Below are 8,274 nucleotides of genomic sequence, written 5' to 3' on the forward strand. Positions count from 1 at the left end.
TATAAAACTGGCAAAAAGCATTTAAAAAGATTTACTTCTTTTTATTTTTTGAATTTTAGAATTTATTTTTTTTATACAGCAGGTTCTTATTAGTTATCCATTTTATACATATTAGTGTATATATGTCAATCCCAATCTCCCAATTCATCACACCACCATAAGCAGAGAAAAATTTATAATTACAAATTTCCTAAAGTAAATGACCTAAGAAAAGGGAGGTTAGGAGTCGAGAGTCACAAGAAGCCTGTCTCAAGTTTCCTTAAACTGAGGGTAATGTTAAAGTCATCGTGGTCTTGCTACAAAAGCATTTTATTTCATCTTCAAATGATGGTTTGTCATGAATGTCTCTTACCTTTTATTTTTTGTTCCATATTGTATTACTTCTTAATATTTGAATACATAAAGGATTTTTAAAATTGTAAGTGAACACATAATCTCATCTCAGAGTACAGGTCTGCAATGTCTGGATCTATTTATATTTTCCACAAATCTACTATCCTGAGAGGATTTTAATGGAAAAAAAACTTTCCACTCAAGTTGTGCTGAGAAAAAAAAAATCTAAAGCTAAGCAATAAATCCTGGTTTCTAAACATTTAGAAGAATTGGAAGAAATTTTTAAAATTGTGGTATCTGCTTCTCAAAAGGCTCACCAAAGTACTTTAAGAAATAATTTAATTTTGAATATATTTTCATAAGCACAAAGTGTTTTAATAAACATAATGTAAAAAAAAAAGGTTTTCCTTTCCATTTTAAAGTTTCTATTTAGACATAATATAATTTTAATATTAAAAGAAAAAAGGTACCTCATAGAAAAAAATTCAAACTTTCCAAACACAAGGTTGCACTAAAAGGAAGTTGAAACTTATGATTATAAAATTACTGTCATTATAAAATGCATTATGCTATATGTTAGCGAAATTGAAGTTCCTCAGTAGGCTTTGTTCTTCTCCTGGCTACTGATATTTAAGAAGGGAAGGTGGAGGGTTGAAAACACTTAGGATATCAGAGTGGAGTATGGGAATGGGGCCAATAGCTTCTCAATCTACACAGGGCTCTCTACTACCAGCCACTGCGATGCACCTTTGCTAGGAGAACATTTCTCCCTCGGGTCCCTTTAAAAAACACCATATATGATGAGAGATGTTACTAAGGTTGTGATATGCATATAAATTTTGCAGAGATGGTATAAAAAGATTTGAGATGGTATAAAAAGATGGTATAAAAAGAGAAGCAGTATTCTAAAACAGTATCTGGCACATAGTAGGCCTTCAGTAGTCACTTGTTGAATGTATGAATATCCTCATTTGGCAAATATTGAAGAAAATAAATATAAGTAAAATTTGCCAGTCTCAACTTGTTCAAGTCAATAAGTATCGCTGAACACCTACCAAGTTCTGGTCATTCATATACAGGATACAAAATCTTTCAACTTATCTGAAAGGTTAACTTAAGGAAACTAAGTCAGCCTTTTAAGAAAGCTAGCATGTCACCTCCCCACCATGTACAACGGGATGACTTGAAAGCCGTCTATTTTTCTCAGGAGATAAAGCTGGGAGTCAGATCCTATTTGAAGCTGCTGATACCACCTATTCTGAATGGCTCAAAGTTCTTCTTAGCTTATACGGTGGCCTATTTTTATAAACTGGTTTAGAAATTTAGTAAAATACCCCATAATAAAATAAAGTTGAGTTGTTATTTTCAAGGAATAGGATCAAAGTCACATTAATGGAAGGAATGTGCCTTCTTCATGAGACCAGACTATGTCGACTACTATGGTAAGTGTCCTTACTTTTAAGTAATTTTTGTAGAAATTTACCAGGGCTGCTGCTAGACTCTTCAGTCTGTATCTTACTCTTGACAGAATAAGAGTTCATAAAAAAGAGGAGAAAAGCCTGTGACTGAAGCCTATGACAGTGGATATCACAAGATACACAGGCATATTTTTGATGCAAGGAGGTATTGGTAAAACCAAAAATCAGAGGTTAGAGAGGGTCTTAGAGGAGATATACACATGTGTGTGTGTGCGTGTGAGTGTGTAGAGGTACGGTGCAGGGGCATGGAGATTTGAGAAGCACTGATGAAAATCTGGAAGGGAGGCACTGCAACGTGAAGGCCTAACTCTCTGACCCTTACTTCCCTTTTTGGTACAAGAGGATGAATTAGGTGATGAGACAAATGTTGACCTCCTATTTTTGACACTCTGCCACATATGCCTATCAGGGTCAATCTGAGTTTGGTCTGAAGGAAAAGATAGTTGGGAAACAGATGTTATCCACTTCTGACCACTTTGAGTAGCACCCTTTCCCCGAAAGGCATCCCAGTAAAAGGCTGATGTAAAAGGAATAAAGGAGAATCTCCACATTTACTAGAGGTATCTTCTAGAAATTCCAATAATACAGGAAACCCTGTGCTACCAACAGTAAAAGCAAGTGAAGAAGGAGGAGTTAGCAAGGAGTCTATAAGGAAATGATGCCTAAGCAACCCTGGCAACTCTTCAGCCTTTCCTTTTCCTCCTTTTCCCTGCTGCTTTTACATTCCAGATCTTTTCACCTTCCTCTCAAACAGTAACATAATCCCTGCTAGCTGTCAATATGATTTAGACAAAGGATACAAAAACAAATGATCTGTAGTTCTGGCCTTCCTGATTTATATTCCCAGAAGAGCTTGTTAACACAAAAGGATTGAGTTGCCAATTGGAGGAAAAAGTGAGCAAGAAATGTAGCTCTTCTTTGTCCTATCCCTTTTCCATGTCTCATCACCCCACCTCTGAACTCACCCAACTGACCCAGCAGGGGATTAAGCGGCTTCTTAGCAGCTCCTAGCTACAGACCACTCACCAACACTTCCTCATGCGCCCAAGAGTCACAGCACAAGAAACATAAAATTTCCATATGGAAATTAAACAGATGAAAAGAATTTCTGGCTGAGTTATTCAGAATAGAAAATTACTTTAAAATGCATGCATAAGTGTGCATTTGAAATAACAAGAAGTAAACAAAAATAAAATATCAGAAAATAAATAAATATGTCCTTTCAGTAGTTCAAAAGGGCACAAACCCAGGTAGAAATTGAGTGATTAGGAAATGCTTCCCTGTAACATATCATCAGTAATAGTGTGTAAGTGAAATACTTTGGAAACTATAAAACATTATTACTGACTTTATCATTATTTCGTATTTTAATCTCACAAAAGCTAGCCTTATTCTTTATTTTCACTTTGATCTTATGACAGTTCTTTTTTGCTCAACTAGTCATTCTATATCAACTACTCTTAGTTATCCCATCCTAATCTGTGGGATACCTGAGGTAACCTTTAAGAAGAAGCTGCACACTTGAACCAATTGTGAAATCAAACATCTTGTTAAGAAAATGGGTAAAAATTAGATTTATTCCATCTTCTATCAATTACTATATGTTGTCTACATGGTTTTTGTCTAGAATTCAATTTACTACTTTATCATGAAAGTCATTAAACTTTTAAAGGTAAAAAGATACACAGCATTTTTACTATTGACTTCGTTTTTTGTAATTCGAAAGGCAGCTTGTCTTTCAGGATTCTGGAAATATATTGAACAATATAAAAATGGAAGCATTTTATTTAAAAATGTCTTAAGAAATTGCATAGAGTTCATAAATGGCAAACATGTATAAAGAAGTGCAGATTTATTAGAATACAGCACAGCATATCAGAACATAGATAGCTCTGAAACAATCGCGCACAACTTTCTTCAGACATTGTAAGAATGTCCTTTGGTAAATTGAATATGTACCAGTCATTATAAGTAACATATAAACCGACTAATTGTTTATGATATACCTTGAACTTTACATATATTAAATAGTTAATCCTTACAACCATCCTAAATGGTCAATATTACTTTTCCCTAGTTTTCCATGTAAGGAAACAAGGGTCTTGAGAGATTAATTTAGATTCCCCAAATTCCCATGGCCAGCAAGTGGGAAGGCAGGGTTTTTAATCCAGGCAGTGACTCCAGGGCCCATGCTCTTAAGAACTACAATATTCTGCGTCTTGTATCTCATAGATACTAGACAGTACAGTAGGAGACACATGCCTGCATGTGGGAAAAAGGTAAGAGACTTTGCTAGATAATGCATTACAGTATAGGGGATGGTAGCAGAGTAATGGAAAGAAAGAATGCTAAAGAAAGTGGAATCCAAATGATAAATAGATTAGATATAGATGTTTCTCAGACAATGTTTTGTATTTGATCCAAAGGATAATTCAAAAGAGTATGATGACTATTCAAAAGAGTAGTCAAGCCTGTATATTTTGCAAAGAATTCAGACTAACGTATATAGGACTATTTTGAAAGGCATGTTATATAGATTGGTGAAAGTCTACTAGACCTTTCATTCATTTCTGGGCCATGGAATCTAAGTCTATAACAGGAGTTGAGCTAGATCATCTACAAGGTCTTTTCCAAATCTCACATTTTATGCTCTCATAATAAAGGAAAAGAAAAAAGAAAAAAATTACAATAAATCCATTTATAATAAATAAATTTCTGCTCTTAAAATTGTATGGTTTAATAATTTTGTTTCTAAGCAATTCTTTAATGATAACTGAAATGTATAAAATACCTGACTTTTAAATTTAGAAGCAAAGATGAATAATTCTAACGAGGTTTTAGGAAGAATATAATTAATGAACAGATATTTACTGAATATTTATTACACATGAATACAAAAAATATGAACAGAAATGTGAGCTTTCTCAATACAGGAACAATATGATGTAATGCTTAGAACCATAAGCTATACTTGTTACATTCATTCATTTACCTAATGTTTACTGAGTATCTAATGGTTACAAGCACTATGCCCAGAACTGAGGGCACAAATGTGAAAAGGAGAGACAGAGCCCTTGCCCTCATGGAGCTTAGAGTCTAGTGGAGTACTGTTAGGAAAACAGGAAATCATGATATCCTCATGTGATGAAGCAAATGCAGGGTGTTATGAATGCACATAGGTAGGACCCCAGATGCCTAGTTTATAAGGTAAATATTCTATAAGAATTGATATCTAAGCTAAAACCTACTGTCTGAGTAAGAGTTACCGAGCAAGGAATCTGGGAGTGAGCGTGTACTCAAGGTAAGTGATCTACACGGAGATAAGATTCTGAACTAATGTGTGGAAATACAAGATAAGACAAGTTGTGTTTCACAAACTGAGAATTCTTGACCACCACATTCAGAGGCATTAATTTCCCTCATACTTAAAAATCATGGTGGAAATTATTTTCCTATAAAATATTACTAAATGAATAATATAATTTTTCATCATTGGTGTCAATCTTGCCAGAGCCCAGATTTGTGGTTGGATCAATTAGCAAAGTCAAGATAAAACAGTGCCTTATAAGCCATGTTAAAGATATGGATTTTATCCTGAAAGCTAAAGAGAGTCACTTAAAATTTTTAAGGAAAGAAATGATAGCTTTAACCACTTTGCTTACATCATGAGAAATGCTGTAGTAATCTAAGCAAGAGATGATGGTGATCTAGACTCAGGAAGAGGAGAAGAGTGTATGGATTCAAGAAATACTTAGGACTTCAGAACTATCCAGAAGTAGTGGATGAGGGAAGTGACAGTTTTAAGTTTGAGCAATCTACGGATGGTCAATGGAAGCTTCACTGGGATTGGCATCACAGAAAGAAAACATGTTTGTGTGTGGAGATGATGAACTGCACTCTGGATAAGGTAAGTTTTTCTCATTTATGGAGCATCTAAGTACTGATACCCCAGAAGCCATGGGATACATTGGGAACTGGAACTCCAAAGTGTGAGTTGGATTGAATAGAGTGTTGAAAGTTTGGGGCATATGCAAGACCCATCTGTATTTAGTGTAGAGACTGAGAGAAGAAATCTGCTTGATTAAGTAAGTAAAATTGGGCAAGTTTATAGAGGGCTTTGAATGCTTAGTTTGGACACAATTTGATGAGCTGCAATGGCAGAAGGTGGGATGTATGAGAGTAGAAAGAGCTACCCTGGAAGTTGGGAAACATGTTAGGAGATTGTTCAGTAGTTGGGAACAATGATTTTGGCCTGCCAACACAAAAAAAATGGAGTTATTGCTGGAATTCAGGGTGGTCCACAAGCCAACCCACCTTTAAGAGTTTCACGAACTAGAGTGTGCACGGGGGTGTGATGAGCAGAATCACTTATGTGGCCAGGGTCATTTCCACCAGGTGTGAATGTCCTGGTTTGAACCAATAACAATTATGGTATCTTATTTGCCATGGGAGATTTTAATTATATGTGCCCAATCAGGGACTTCACTGCAATACTTACGTGTATTAAAAATGACATAAATTAAATATAAGAAAAGCCATAAATTTATTTATTGATCAGTCCCATGTGTTTACAGTGGATGCACAGACTATTCTGAGGCAAAACCATCAGTTCACCATTGTTTTGGACTTAGGAGGAGGAACAACATCTGTAGCTCAGTGCATCAGCACCAATGGCCAACAAGGAGTGTGTGGTCCTAGAGACAGCCCTTCTGAGAAGGCTCCTGTTGTTTAGAGAAAGCTGGAAGCAAATAGACTTTGTTTCCTCTTTACTTTCAGAGGATGTCTCTTTTCTGATAGAGAAAGGATTTCTTTGTAATAAGAAATTTTAGACGGGAATCAGAAAACTTTTTTCCTTGCCTATGCCAATGTTGATCTACATGTAACCTTACAGAAGTCGCTTTTGACTCTAAAATTCAGTGTTCCCATTTTTAAGGTAGGAATAATACTTTGTACCTCTCAGACACTGTAAGGTTTCATGAAACATTCACAATACTGTACAAACACAGATTACTAAGAAATATGAGCTATATATAAATTATCTTAAATAAGGTTTTCTTTTTTTACCAAAATCTACATTTCCTCATGTACTTAACTTTAAATTAAGCATGGCTTCTACAAATTTAAAGGGCATGTTTAATATTTCCTTCACAAAAAATATTGGAAGAAATGCAAAACCATCCCTCAGATTCTGTATTCGGTTTGGAAGCATATTCTACAAAAGAAAATATATTCTACACTCCCAAAGAGAATGCCAAAAGAACGAGTAAAGCAGTCATGCTGATCCTACCTTTTATATCAACAACAAGAGGAATAAACCTTCACGCTTTCAACCAGTTTTGAATACAAGAAAGCAGCTGGGGCCTTGAATCTTCTTTCATCACCTCAGGGTGTGACATGATTATTCAGGAAAAATCAAATTGACTTTATAACTTCAGAAAGATACATCTACAAAGAAAAGAACTGAAATGAAAAACTGTAAATTATAGTTCTCTACTTGAGCAGGCCAAATAATTCACCCTGGTCTCAGGGATATGTCCTGTGCTTCAGGGATGCGGCACAGTTTCTGTGTGAAAAAGGGTGAAGTTAAGTGACAGCAGCTAGGAAGGGTTTCATTCCCCCTTATAGTTACTTGTTTTTTTCATTCATAGGCATACTAAGAAATAACTTGAAGTATTATAAATATATATATCTAGAACTCTCTCTCTCTCTCTCTCTCTCTCTCTCTCTATATATATATATATAAATACATATATATGTACATGCCATGGGATGTATGAGACATCTAGATATAAATATCTATAAATAGATAGATATAAAGAGAGAGAAAGAATCCTCAGAGAATAAAAATTATACTTGCGTTGATACAATTTTGAAAAGATTATTAAAGTAATTATTAATTCATTTAAATCCTTTGTTTTTTCTTAAATCCATAATTCAAACCATATATGTGAAAATAAAGTGATCTGACCAAAACTGTGGTTCTTTTAGTGGCTTGCATGGAAAGAATGCCTACTGGAAAACAAGTGCCCTTCTTTTCACATTCAAAGCTTCACATATTTTGAGTGTGCCAATAACAGTCCATAGACCCTAATAGGAGAAAGGAAACTCTTCTCTGGAGAGCAGATAAGAGCTCAATTAAAAAAATCCCCTCACTGCAACACTTGTTGATTCAAGTGTGAGGACCTGAATTTCACAGCTATTTGCATCCATGAATAGGATTACACGAAGAATACTACCTTCTCCCATTTGCACTGTCTTCTCTTCAAATGTTGAGTGACTTGCCTGAGAAAATTCTAAGGTATAGTCTCAAATAATTTAATACTGCCCTCTAGAGGCATTATAATAACATTAAATTTGTTCCTTCTGGTGTGGTTTTATTAAATTTTATTTCCCTAAATTTAAAACCACAAATTAAAAAAACCCATGAAAGATTATTTAACATAAAGATTTTCTAAACATTATA

The 8,274-nt window shown here is 34.8% G+C and overlaps 1 long non-coding RNA gene across 1 annotated transcript in view; it reads right to left on the reverse strand.

Annotated features, from left to right (window-relative positions):
* The window catches only part of LOC125964087 (uncharacterized), a 29,492-nt gene extending 22,242 nt beyond the window's left edge, over positions 1 to 7,250 (reverse strand). Inside the window, exon 1 of the long non-coding RNA XR_007476722.1 lies at positions 7,099 to 7,250. This is a non-coding gene — a long non-coding RNA (uncharacterized LOC125964087). The remainder of the gene's footprint in view (positions 1 to 7,098) is intronic.
* Positions 7,251 to 8,274: the final 1,024 nt, after the last annotated feature.

This window comes from Orcinus orca, chromosome 3 (genome assembly GCF_937001465.1).
Source record: "Orcinus orca chromosome 3, mOrcOrc1.1, whole genome shotgun sequence".
Taxonomy (NCBI): domain Eukaryota; kingdom Metazoa; phylum Chordata; class Mammalia; order Artiodactyla; family Delphinidae; genus Orcinus; species Orcinus orca.